Raw genomic sequence first — 14,798 nt, 5'->3', positions numbered from 1 at the left:
AGTTTGGACACACCTACTCATTCAAGGGTTTTTCTTTATTTTTACCATTTTTTATATTGTAGAATAATAGTGAAGACAAACTATGAAATAACACATATGGAATCAAGTAGTAACCAAAGAAGTGTGAAACAATTCAAAATATATTTGAGATTCTTCAAATAGCCACCCTTTGCCTTGACAGCTTTGCACACTCTTGGCATTCTCTCAACCAGCTTCACTTTGAATGCTTTTCCAACAGTCTTGAAGGAGTTCCCACATATGCTGAGCACTTGTTGGCTGTTTTTCCTTCACTCTGCCGTCCGACTCATCCCAAACCATCTCAATTGGGTTGAGGTCAGGGGATTGTGGAGGCCAGGTCATCTGATGCAGCACTCCATCACTCTCCTTCTTGGTAAAATAGCCCTTACACAACCTGGAGATGTTTTGGGTCATTGTCCTGTTGAAAAACAAACGATAGTCCCACTAAGCCCAAAACAGATGGGATGGGGTATCGCTGCAGAATGCTGTGGTAGCCATGCTGGTTAAGTGTGCCTTGAATTCTAAATATATCACAGTGTAACTAGCAAAGCACCCCCACACAATAACACCTTCTCCTCCATGCTTTATGGTGGGAACTACACATGCAGAGATCATCCGTTCACCCACGCCGCGTCTCAAAAGGACACAGCATTTTGAACTAAAAATCTCATATTTGGACTCCAGACCAAAGGTCAAAGTTCCACTGGTATAATGTTCATTGCTCTTGGCCCAAGCAGGTCTCTTCTTATTATTAGTGTCCTTTAGTAGTGGTTTCTTTGCAGTAATTCGACCATGAAGGCCTGATTGACACAGTCTCCTCTGAACAGTTGATGTTGAGATGTGTCTGTTACTTGAACTCTGTGAAGCATTTATTTGGGCTGCAATTTCTGAGGCTGGTAACTCTAATGAACTTATCCTCTGCAGCAGAGGTAACTCTGGGTCTTCCATTCCTGTGGCGGTCCTCATGAGAGCCAGTTTCATCATAGCAGTTGATGGTTTTTGCAACTGCACTTGAAGAAACATTCAAAGTTCTTGAAATGTTCTGTATTGACTGACCTTCATGTCTTAAAAGTAATGATGGACTGTCGTTTCTCTTTGTTCATTTGAGCTGTTCTTGACATAATATGGACTTAGTCTTTTACCAAATAGGGCTATCTTCTGTATACCCCCACCCCTTTTCATTTGATTTACACAACATGCCTACCACTTTGAAGATGCTAAATATTTTTCATTTTTAAACAAACAAGAAATAAGACATGCATTTTAAAAAAACTTGAGCATGCATAACTATTCACCCCCCGCCCCCACCTTTTGCAGCAATTACAGCTGCAAGTCTCTTGGGGTATGTCTCTATAAGCTTGGCACATCTAGCCACTGGGATTTTTGCCCATTCTTCAAGTTGGATGGGTTCCGCTGGTGTACAGCAATCTTTAAATCATACCACAGATTCTCAATTGGATTGAGGTCTGGGCTTTGACTAGGCCATTCCAAAACATTTAAATGTTTCCCCTTAAACCACTCAAGTGTTGCTTTAGTAGTATGCTTAGGGTCATTGTCCTGCTGGAAGGTGAACCTCCGTCCCAGTCTCAAATCTCTGGAAGACTGAAACAGGTTTGCCTCAAGAACTTCCCTGTATTTAGCGCCATCCATCATTCCTTCAATTCTGACCAGTTTCCCAGTCCCTGCCGATGAAAAACATACCCACAGCATGATGCTGCCACCAACATGCTTCACTGTGGGGATGGTGTTCTCGGGGTGATGAGGGGTGTTGGGTTTGCGCCAGACATAGCGTTTTCCTTGATGGCCAAAAAGCTCAATTTTAGTCTCATCTGACCAGAGTACCTTCTTCCATATGTTTGGGGAGTCTCCCACATGCCTTTTGGCGAACACTAAACGTGTTTGCTTATTTTTTTCTTTAAGCAATGGCTTTTTTTCTGGCCACTCTTCCGTAAAGCCCAGCTCTGTGGAGTGTACGGCTTAAAGTGGTCCTATGGACAGATACTCCAATCTCCGCTGTGGAGCATTGCAGCTCCTTCAGGGTTATCTTTGGTCTCTTTGTTGCCTCTCTGATTAATGCCCTCCTTGCCTGGTCTGTGAGTTTTGGTGGGCGGCCCTCTCTTGGCAGGTTTGTTGTGGTGCCATATTCTTTCCATTTTTTTATAATGGATTTAATGGTGCTCTGTGGGATGTTCAAAGTTTCAGATATTTTTTTATAACCCAACCCTGATCTGTACTTCTCCACAACTTTGTCCCTGACCTGTTTGGAGATCTCCTTGGTCTTCATGGTGCTGCTTGCTTGGTGGTTCCCTTTGCTTAGCGGTGTTGCAGACTCTGGGGCCTTTCAGAACAGGTGTATATATACTGAGATCATGTGACACTTAGATTGCACACAGGTGGACTTTATTTAACTAATTATGTGACTTCTGAAGGTAATTGGTTGCACCAGATCTTATTTAGGGGCTTCATAGCAAAGGGGGTGAATACATATGCACGCACCACTTTTCCGTTATTTATTTTTTAGCATTTTTGAAACAAGTTATGTTTTTCATTTCACTTCACCAATTTGGACTATTTTGTGTATGTCCATTACATGAAATCCAAATAAAAAACAATTTACATTACAGGTTGTAATGCAACGAAATAGGAAAAACGCCAAGGGGGATGAATACTTTTGCAAGGCACTGTACCTTGTCACAACACAACTGATTGGCACAAACGCATTGAGAAATTCCACAAATTAACTTTTAAGAAGGAACACCTGTTCATTGAAATGCATTCCAGGTGACTACCTCATGAAACTGGTTGAGAGAATGCCAAGAGTGTGCAAAGCTGTCATCAAGGCAAACGGTGGCTTGCTAAAGTACAGAGGCCAATTAGAGTACAGGTGGATGGTTATCAGAATAAAAGTCCTGCAACACATATGCCACATCTTACCTAGGTAGCATCCACAGGTAGACCGCCCAGGTGTGTTGTCATATCAGCCACTGCTCCTCCATGATCCTCCTGTTCACCATCTCCTCCACCCCAACCTCACTGGCCCCGAAATCCGACCCCACCCCCAAACTCTGACCCTTCAGACAGGTCATCTCCATCTTGACCTGGGTAAAATAGACATGATTATGTAAGCTGTATGTTGAACCTTGGCTCAGGTCTCTTGTTGTCCAATGGCACCCTATTCGCTATAAAGTGCACTACTTTTGACTAGAGCCCTATGGGCCCTGGTCAGAATGTGTACTATATAGGGAAAAGGGTGCCATTTGGGAGGAAGCCTATGTCTTATGAATTATAGCAGTACCCTGCCTTGCCTTTGTAATTAAATTACATGAGATTGTTGGCTATTTGATGAAGGTTTGACTGAGTTGCCAACAAGTCGTTGAAATAAAAAAAATTACAATTATAAGACTTTGCCTAAAGGCTTGGCATCTGGGCAGAGCCAGAGGAGAGGGATGAGGACAGGCTCATGTCTAGCTCCTGTGGCTATGGACTGTCGAAGTCAATCCCATCCAGATTGAAATCACCACTGTCGGAAGGGGCTCGCTGGGGGGGTGAGATGGCGGTTGGGACAGGAACTGAAAGGACACTGGAGTCTGCACAGAAAAGCGTGCCTGAGCTGAAGGAACCTGTGGCTGCTGAAGGAGATGGTTCTCCTGAACTGGGGGCTGCACTGCGGGTTTGGGTAACACGGGCTTCTCATCAGGTGGCTGGGGAATAATAATAATAATAATAATACATTTTATTTGTAAAATGCATTTCAAAAAGCCAAAGTGCTACAAAAACCTGGACCGGAGGTATCAGGGTCTTCTGCTCTGGTGTCTGAGGTACAGCTCTGGGAGGGGCCACAGGCGGTGGGGAGAACGGTTCTGTCTTCGGAGGGGTCATGGTCTTCAGGACAGTAGAAGAGACCACCATGGCTGACTGCTGGGAAGCTGAGCTGGGATCTCTCCGCTCCACTACAGGTACCCCCTTCTAGGGCTGGGGCTGAGGGGAGAGGACAGTGGCCGGCTGGAGCCTGGCTCAACATCACTGGGACGTTGACCTTGTAAAGCTGGCCTTAGGGAGGTAGAGAGGGGAGAAATAGATTCAAAAATCCCCCCCATACCCATTGTAAATGTTGAAAAAATAGACTGATTAAGCTATTTATTTTCTCTATATCATGACATTTCATGTATCATGAACATGCATCAATAGAGATTTTGGTAAATGTTTCTATGAAATATCATTGGACCTTTAAATTAAGTTAATCGATGAAGTGTATGGAGGGCTAATGCATGTTTTCCCCCTTCTTACCAGAGGCTGTCTGCAGTGTGACCCCTGCAGGGATCTGGACTGGGTAGGTCACCCCTGGAGGAAGAGAGACGTTGGCCAGAGTCCCACAGTTGTTCTGCAACACAATGAGACAGTTTACACATATTTACTCCACTCAATGAAAGATAGAACTTTCAACTGTATTTGTCATAGAGACAGGGAAATTGCTTGTGCAGCAAGATCACACATAAAATACATCAAATAAATACAACAGATAGTAGGCTACAAGTCTTCTTGACCTCTGCTCTCACACAAATAATGGGGCTGCTGAGTTGACTTGTCAGTTACACTTACCACTGTTTTCTAGTGAGTCCAGGGTTCAGGCTCCTGGGAAACTAGAGGCTGTCTAATACTCATAAGAAAACATTCTATATTTTAACCTCATCAGGTATGCAGAGATATAGATATGCCATTCTAAAAACATCAACTTAAAAACTCTAACAATTAGCCTACATCACTGTCTGTAATTTATAAAAAGGGAGTTACCATAGTAGGTCATCATACAGTTTTCGTTTAGAAAAGAGATTATCCTGTTCAGCTTGACATGACTCCTACAGTACAGGAGGACTGTTGACATCATGACTCATGCCGCTACAGTATAATCAAACAACTGGGACTGTTCTGTGGTACTCAAATGTGCAAAAGGCCCAATGCAGCCATTTTTATATAAATATCAAATCATTTCTGGATAACAATTAAGTACCTTACTGTAATAGATTTCCATAACAAATGTGCACAAATTGCTGTTATTGGCAGAGAGGTTTGGAACTCTCTTTGTTATTGGTCAGTTAACCAATTTACTGCATGGTGATGTCATCATGGAAAGCCGAAAATCCCGCCCATGCAAACCTGCTCATTAGAAGGTCCTGTGTAGATTGTATTTTTAACCAGCAACTATCAGGAAATAACACTGATCACATTTGTTCACACTTTTACAGTGTTCGTTTCATCAGCTATTGTACAATATGATATAAAACACAGGAAAAACAGAATATTGACTGCACTGGGCCTTTAACATTAAATTGAGGGAGAGGGGAATGAAGAAAGCCATGGCTGCCCACAAACAGAATGCTCTAAAGACTGATTTCCTTTCTACCTTTCTTTGCTCTGCCTACATCTAGGCCTAAATTAAAATGTGCCCCACCATTCCCATCCTTTGTATGGTTAATATGTCATCCTGACATGTCCTCCTGTTACCAGACACAACAAACGGCCCTTTCCCAGACAAATGTGTTACCAACCCTGGTGTGTACAGAATCACATAAGAAAGTGTGGTTTAACGGGCTACTGCTGCTTTCCCCCGGTCACTCTCAGGGTGCGTCCAAATAATCTCTCCTTCTTCCCAAAGTGTGCACTCGTTCACTTTTAAAAGCGTTGGATTGATGTAGGCATGTGCTAGAGCAGTGTTTCCCAACTCCAGTCCTCCAGTACCCCCAACAGCATACATTTTTGTTGTAGCCCCAGACAAACTCACCTGATTCTACTCTTCCAGGGCATGATGATTAGTTGACAAGTTGAATCGGGCGAGTTTGTCCGGGATTACAACAGAAATGTGTGCTGTTGGGGGTACTGGAGGACTGGAGTTGGAAAACACTGTGCTAGAGGAAGTTTCCATATATCAGTGATTTCCTTTTAAATTCACGAAGGGAAGTGAACAAGTACATACTTTGTGAGAAAGGAGAGATTATTGAGACACAATTCCAGTGAGGTGTAATAGGTTGCCACAAAACAACAAGGTGGTGAGGTCTCTCTCTGTTACCTTTTTCACACCATCGTGCTGACCCTAACCATACAGTGCTGTTAGCCTGCTCTGATCATTGGTGCTGGCCCGGCTCTGATCATTGCTGCTGCCGTGGCTCTGATCAAGCTGCTGAACACCTTATTGACAACTTGGCATGTCAATCAGGGTGTGGCTCCAACATTAAACATATTTTGAAGGAAGTTTTACTTACTATGACATGTGGTTGTCGTACCTTGCTACCTTGAGTTGAATTAACTAACTATAAGTCGTTCTGGATAAAAGTGTCTGCTAAATGACTCAACTGTAATGTAAATCTACACCTTTCAACCTAATTATTTAATCAACGGTCTACAGGCTATCAGTAAGCTCCTTTTCCAAACAGCGGTTTGCAGACATTATGCACTGTACAACAAAAGTTGTCATTCAAATGTATGACAGTTTTGTGTAACTTGCCTTAGCTGTGAAACTCGGGACGTGTTGGCCTGTAGGGAACACAATAGAGGCTGGGGTTGGAAGAAAGAAGAGGAAAGGAATTATTAAATAAGTAGTGTAGCGATCTGTATTCAATAATCAATTGGCCTGATTAACTCGCACTGTAGAATATGCAACCATTGAGCGACCCTATATGGTGGATCAACTCATTGATTTGTGACATAGATAGCAATGGGTGCGGTGAAGAGTCTTTGGGTGCGTCCCAATAATTTATCCTGAAGTTTACACTTGTTCACTACTTCCCACAAATCTAAAAGCATTAGATTGGTGGAGGCATGGGAGGGAGTTTCCACCATATTTCCTTTACCAGTCATTTCAAATCAAATCAAATTTTATTGGTCACATGCGCCGAATACAACAGGTGCAGACATTACAGTGAAATGCTTACTTACAGCCCTTAACCAACAGTGCATTTATTTTTAACAAAAAAAGTAAAAATAAAACAACAACAAAAAAAGTGTTGAGAAAAAAAAGAGCAGAAGTAAAATAAAGTAACAGTAGGGAGGCTATATATACAGGGGGGTACCGTTGCAGAGTCAATGTGCGGGGGCACCGGCTAGTTGAGGTAGTTGAGGTAATATGTACATGTGGGTAGAGTTAAAGTGACTATGCATAAATAATTAACAGAGTAGCAGCAGCGTAAAAGGGATGGGGTGGGGGGGGCAGTGAAAATAGTCTGGGTAGCCATGATTAGCTGTTCAGGAGTCTTATGGCTTGGGGGTAGAAGCTGTTGAGAAGTCTTTTGGACCTAGACTTGGCACTCCGGTACCGCTTGCCGTGCGGTAGCAGAGAGAACAGTCTATGACTAGGGTGGCTGGAGTCTTTGACAATTTTGAGGGCCTTCCTCTGACACCGCCTGGTATAGAGGTCCTGGATGGCAGGAAGCTTGGCCCCAGTGATGTACTGGGCCGTACGCACTACCCTCTGTAGTGCCTTGCGGTCGGAGGCCAAGCAGTTGCCATACCAGGCGGTGATGCAACCAGTCAGGATGCTCTCGATGGTGCAGCTGTATAATTTTTTGAGGATCTAAGGACCCATGCCAAATCTTTTCAGTCTCCTGAGGGGGAATAGGCTTTGTCGTGCCCTCTTCACGACTGTCTTGGTGTGTTTGGACCATGATAGTTCTTTGGTGATGTGGACACCAAGGAACTTGAAGCTCTCAACCTGTTCCACTACAGCCCCGTCGATGAGAATGGGGGCGTGCTCAGTCCTCTTTTTTTTTCCTGTAGTCCACAATCATCTCTTTTGTCTTGGTCACGTTGAGGGAGAGGTTGTTGTCCTGGCACCACACGGCCAGGTCTCTGACCTCCTCCCTATAGGCTGTCTCATCGTTGTCGGTGATCAGGCCTACCACTGTTGTGTCGTCGGCAAACTTAATGATGGTGTTGGAGTCGTGCCTGGCCATGCAGTCATGGGTGAACAGAGAGTACAGGAGGGGACTGAGCACGCACCCCTGAGGGGCCCCCGTGTTGAGGATCAGTGTGGCAGATGTGTTGTTACCTACCCTTACCACCTGGGGCGGCCCGTCAGGAAGTCCAGGATCCAGTTGCAGAGGGAGGTGTTTAGTCCCAGGATCCTTAGCTTAGTGATGAGCTTAGAGGGCACTATGGTGTTGAATGCTGAGCTGTAGTCAATGAATAGCATTCTCACGTAGGTGTTCCTCTTGTCCAGGTGGGAAAGGGCAGTGTGGAGTGCAATAGAGATTGCATCATCTGTGGATCTGTTGGGGCGGTATGCAAATTGGAGTGGGTCTAGGGTTTCTGGGATAATTGTGGTCCACTGTAGCTCAATTGGTAGAGCATGGCGCTTGTAATGCCAGGGTAGTGGGTTCGATCCCCGGGACCACCCATACGTAAAAATGTATGCACACATGACTGTAAGTCGCTTTGGATAAAAGCGTCTGCTAACTGGCATATTATTATTATATTATTATAATGCTGTTGATGTGAGCCATGACCAGCCTTTCAAAGCACTTCATGGCTTCACTTCATGAAGGGAAGTGAACAAGTGCACACTTTTGGAGGAAGGCGAGATAATTGGGAAGTACCCTTGGACTGTAAAACCTCTCTACTGAATGTAGGTTTTGTAAAAGTCTGTTCATAGTTTGGAGGGAGCTGCAGCACAAAGTTGTATGAGTTGGTGTTCTTCATGAGGGCCAAGCCATCCACTGCTTTGGAGTGCAGAATCTTTGACTCCCAGAGCTACAGATTAAAGAAAACAAATTTGGTTTGCTAGTCAGTTAGTTGATTTGACATAACATAAGCTGTGTCAAATATGATTAAAGTTCTAGTTACACAGCACTGCCGTATGGTCTCTGCTCATTTCTTGATTTCAACATGTACAGTGGGGGAAAAAGTATTTAGTCAGCCACCAATTGTGCAAGTTCTCCCACTTAAAAAGATGAGAGAGGCCTGTAATTTTCATCATATGTACACGTCAACTATGACAGACAAAATTAGAAAAAAAAATCCAGAAATTCACATTTTAGGATTTTTAATGAATTTATTTGCAAATTATGGTGGAAAATAAGTATTTGGTCAATAACAAAAGTTTCTCAATACTTTGTTATATACCCTTTTTGGCAATGACACAGGTCAAATGTTTTCTGTAAGTCTACACAAGGTTTTCACACACTGTTGCTGGTATTTTGGCCCATTCCTCCATGCAGATCTCCTCTAGAGCAGTGATGTTTTGGGGCTGTCGCTGGGCAACACGGACTTTCAACTCCCTCCAAAGATTTTCTATGGGGTTGAGATCTGGAGACTGGCTAGGCCACTCCAGGACCTTGAAATGCTTCTTACGAAGCCACTCCTTCGTTGCCCGGGCGGTGTGTTTGGGATCATTGTCATGCTGAAAGACCAAGCCACGTTTCATCTTCAATGCCCTTGCTGATGGAAGGAGGTTTTCACTCAAAATCTCACGATACATGGCCCCATTCATTATTTCCTTTACACGGATCAGTCGTCCTGGTCCCTTTGCAGAAAAACAGCCCCAAAGCATGATGTTTCCACCCCCATGCGTCACAGTAGGTATGGTGTTCTTTGGATGCAACTCAGCATTCTTTGTCCTCCAAACACGACGAGTTGAGTTTTTACCAAAAAGTTATATTTTGGTTTCATCTGACCATATGACATTCTCCCAATCCTCTTCTGGATCATCCAAATGCACTCTAGCAAACTTCAGACGGGCCTGGACATGTACTGGCTTAAGCAGGGGGACACGTCTGGCACTGCAGGATTTGAGTCCCTGGCGGCGTAGTGTGTTACTGATGGTAGGCTTTGTTACTTTGGTCCCAGCTCTCTGCAGGTCATTCACTAGGTCCCCCCGTGTGGTTCTGGGATTTTTGCTCACCGTTCTTGTGATCATTTTGACCTCACGGGGTGAGATCTTGCCCCAGATCGAGGGAGATTATCAGTGGTCTTGAATGTCTTCCATTTCCTAATAATTGCTCCCACAGTTGATTTCTTCAAACCAAGCTGCTTACCTATTGCAGATTCAGTCTTCCCAGCCTGGTGCAGGTCTACAATTTTGTTTCTGGTGTCCTTTGACAGCTCTTTGGTCTTGGCCATAGTGGAGTTTGGAGTGTGACTGTTTGAGGTTGTGGACAGGTGTCTTTATACTGATAACAAGTTCAAACAGGTGCCATTAATACAGGTAATGAGTGGAGGACAGAGGAGCCTCTTAAAGAAGAAGTTACAGGTCTGTGAGAGCCAGAAATCTTGCTTGTTTGTAGGTGACCAAATACTTATTTTCCACCATAATTTGCAAATAAATTCATTAAAAATCCTACAATGTGATTTTCTGGATTTTCTTTTCTCAATTTGTCTGTCATAGTTGACGTGTACCTATGATGAAAATTACAGGCTTCTCTCATCTTTTTAAGTGGGAGAACTTGCACAATTGGTGGCTGACTAAATACTTTTTTCCCCCACTGTAGCTAGGTCTTCAAAACACCACACTTCAATGTGAGATATTCTGCAATATTTATTAACTCCCTTTTTGACATAAAATAAGTAGTCAAGTCCACTGTGCGTGACAAAGCGAAGTCAACAGTCCATTGGTCAGGGAGGACTAACATTAGCTACAAGAAAAGGGAGAAGATCGTGCTCACTGGTGAGGTGAGATAACTCCATCCGTTGGAATAAGCCGATAAGAGCATTTATTTCAAAGAGCGCTCCGTAAGCCACGCCCCAGTGGGCAGAGCTAGCTAGGCACGTTGGACTAAGACACGTTTTAATACAATAAAAAAAAACTCTAATTATACAACGTATCCGCCATGGTTCTGTGTAGCCTAGTTATGCTAATATATTTGAGACCAGTTTACTGCAGTTAATTTCCTATTTGACTTAATAAGTAAAATATATTTGAGAAGTAAACAGGGAAAACTAGTCCCAGACAACTCGCGATAGAACATGCCAGAGGCTGACCAGAGAGGGGCATCGTTTACTAGGCTACCTAAATTATTGGGATCATCTGGTTACCACCAGTGTTTGGAATACATTGAGTTCGTTGACAAAACAGACCATGGGACGTCTTTTCACACTGAGATTTATGTGTCAAAGGTCCGCGGTGGGTCTGTGTAAACTATGCAATTATATTGGAGACAGGTTTATTTCAGTGAATGTCATCTGTTAATTTACTGTTATAGTATTTCTAAGAACAAAACTACTTATTTTCCTCAACTAGAGATAAAAATGAATGGGTTTCTTTAAAAAGATGGTCCTGGCTGACATGGACTGTTTCCTCACCTTATTCTCCTTGTGGTTATCCATGGTTGTTGGCTATTTACCAGGTAACAAGAAGTGAAAACAATACTGAAGCAATAGACTCCTCATTTTACTCAACTAGAGATTGAATTAAGTGGTGTTTCTTTGAAAAGATGGGCTTGGCTGACATGAAAAATGCATTAATGGGAAAGGATCCACAGACACCAGAGGCTGATTATCTTTCTGCACATCTCTTTATTTACAATGCTGGCTGCCATGGTTAACATAAACGCAGGACATTGAATGCTACCTGAATTGACTCAGAAAAGTAACATACAGTGGGGAGAACAAGTATTTGATACACTGCCGATTTTGCAGGTTTTCCTACTTACAAAGCATGTAGAGGTCTGTAATTTTTATCATAGGTACACTTCAACTGTGAGAGAAGTGTCATCACATTGTATGATTTTTAAGTAATTAATTTGCATTTTATTGTATGACATAAGTATTTGATCACCTACCAACCAGTAAGAATTCCGGCTCTCACAGACCTGTTAGTTTTTCTTTAAGAAGCCCTCCTGTTCTCCACTCATTACCTGTATTAACTGCACTTGTTTGAACAGGTTACCTGTAGAAAAGACACCTGTCCACACACTCAATCAAACAGACTCCAACCTCTCCACAATGGCCAAGACCAGAGAGCTGTGTAAGGACATCAGGGATAAAATTGTAGACCTGCACAAGGCTGGGATGGGCTACAGGACAATAGGCAAGCAGCTTGGTGAGAAGGCAACAACTGTTGGCGCAATTATTAGAAAATGGAAGAAGTTCAAGATGACGGTCAATCACCCTCGGTCTGGGGCTCCATGCAAGATCTCACCTCGTGGGGCATCAATGATCATGAGGAAGGTGAGGGATCAGCCCAGAACTACACGGCAGGACCTGGTCAATGACCTGAAGAGAGCTGGGACCACAGTCTCAAAGAAAACCATTAGTAACACACTACGCCGTCATGGATTAAAATCCTGCAGCGCACGCAAGGTCCCCCTGCTCAAGCCAGCGCATGTCCAGGCCCGTCTGAAGTTTGCCAATGACCATCTGGATGATCCAGAGGAGGAATGGGAGAAGGTCATGTGGTCTGATGAGACAAAAATAGAGCTTTTTGGTCTAAACTCCACTCGCCGTGTTTGGAGGAAGAAGAAGGATGAGTACAACCCAAGAACACCATCCCAACCGTGAAGCATGGAGTTGTAAACATCATTCTTTGGGGATGCTTTTCTGCAAAGGGGACAGGACGACTGCACCGTATTGAGGGGAGGATGGATGGGGCCATGTATCGCGAGATCTTGCCAACAACCTCCTTCCCTCAGTAAGAGCATTGAAGATGGGTCGTGGCTGGGTCTTCCAGCATGACAACGACCCGAAACACACAGCCAGGGCAACTAAGGAGTGGTTCCGTAAGAAGCATCTCAAGGTCCTGGAGTGGCCTAGCCAGTCTCCAGACCTGAACCCAATAGAAAATATTTGGAGGGAGCTGAAAGTCCGTATTGCCCAGCGACAGCCCCGAAACCTGAAGGATCTGGAGAAGGTCTGTATGGAGGAGTGGGCCAAAATCCCTGCTGCAGTGTGTGCAAACCTGGTCAAGACCTACAGGAAACGTATGATCTCTGTAATTGCAAACAAAGGTTTCTGTACCAAATATTAAGTTCTGCTTTTCTGATGTATCAAATACTTATGTCATGCAATAAAATGCAAATTAATTACTTTAAAATCATACAATTATAGACCTCTACATGCTTTGTAAATAGGAAAACCTGCAAAATCGGCAGTGTATCAAATACTTGTTCTCCCCACTGTAAGTAGGCCTACAGTATCACAGCGAGGTCTAACAGGTGTGTGTGTGTTAGATTATCGAGTGTCCACAGCAACACTATTGACTCGTCTCTACCCCCAGTGCATGCTCGAAACCCTCATGTTGTCTCTGTCTCCCCTTCCGTGGGGCCTGAAGCTCTTGGACCGCGACTGAGTACACCCTGGCCTGACACCTGGACGTGCCTGGCCCAATCCCACCTGGCTCCACTCTACCTGCTACCTGCCTGTTGCTGCCTCCACTGGTACTTTCTCTCCCTCAAGTCACGGACCCCACTCCCCACATACCCAGAAACCTGGATTCCATTACTTACTATGGTTTCTTTATGACGCCTGACCATAGGGTCTTGAATATATGCTTTTATACGGTCTGTATTTCTGTATTACAGCAAGTCAAATAACGATTTGTGCAAACTGGAAGTGGGACTTCTTTCCCCAAAGATTTGCTAAGGATGAGGTATTTGCTTGTCCATTTATGTATTTATTCTTAAATCCCATTCCTTACGTTTTTGTGTGTATTGGGTATATGTTGTGAAATTGTTAGATATTACTGCACTGTCGGAGCTAGAAGCACAAGCATTTCTCTACACCCACTATAACATCTGCTAAACACGTGTATGTGACAAATCAAATGTGATTTGATTTAGTCAGTTATCAGTTATTCCATTCCAAGGCTAGATGAGGCTGAATGGCAACAACACCACGCACAACTGCAATACAACTCATTCATCTCATTGGTACATTTCATTGATGGAATATTCAAAGATGGATTTCTTGTCTGGATGAAGGTTTTATTTAAAAGGTACACACACAATAAAGGAAGTTTATCAAATAAAGTCATTAACAGGAAAAGTAATGTACTACATTCATTATACTCAGAGCCTCTCCCCTTCATTTGATTAACTGGGGGAATGGGATGGAGAAATTGTTTACAATAGGCAGGGTGTGGCTCAACAGGTGGTATACGTCCCAAAGCCGTATGGGCCCTGGTCATAATTAATGCACTATTTATTGTGTAGCTCAGTTGGTAGAGCATGGCGCTTTCAACGGCAGGGTTGTAGGTTTGATTCCCACGGTGGACCAGTACGAAAATGTATGCACTCTGGATAAGAGCTTCTGCTAAATTGCTAAAATGCCAAATGTATACGGAATAGGGTGTCATTTGGGACACAGACGCATTCCATCTGTTGATGAAGCCACCTAAAACCAATGGCTCCATACCAAATGTCCATCCCTCTCCTCATGGATGTCCAAGCACTGGATAGGTGTAAGCTACTTTACATCATTGTTATATCCCTGCAATGGGATGGCAGGTAGCCTAGCGGTTAAGAGCGTTGGGCCAATAACCGAAAGGTAACTGGTTTGAATCCCCTAGGTGACAAATCTGTCGAATGTGCTCTTGAGCAAGGCACTTAACCCTAATTGCTCTGGATAAGAGTGTCTGCTAAATGACTAAAATGTAAAGTCCACACTTTGGAAGAAGGTCAATGGATATGCAGCCAATGTTAATGTTCACACACCTTTGAGTCATTAGTAAAAAGATAAATATATTCTATAAAAGGGCAAATAATTGACACAAGTTGTTGCAGTAGTAAGTAAGGCAATGGATCCAGAGCTGTATATGTTAATTATGAACTTTAAAGTAGAGTGGGGCCATGTGAGTTTGG

This window comes from Coregonus clupeaformis, chromosome 31, assembly GCF_020615455.1.
Source record: "Coregonus clupeaformis isolate EN_2021a chromosome 31, ASM2061545v1, whole genome shotgun sequence".
NCBI classification, from domain to species: Eukaryota; Metazoa; Chordata; class Actinopteri; order Salmoniformes; family Salmonidae; genus Coregonus; species Coregonus clupeaformis.
This window is presented reverse-complemented; position numbering follows the sequence as displayed.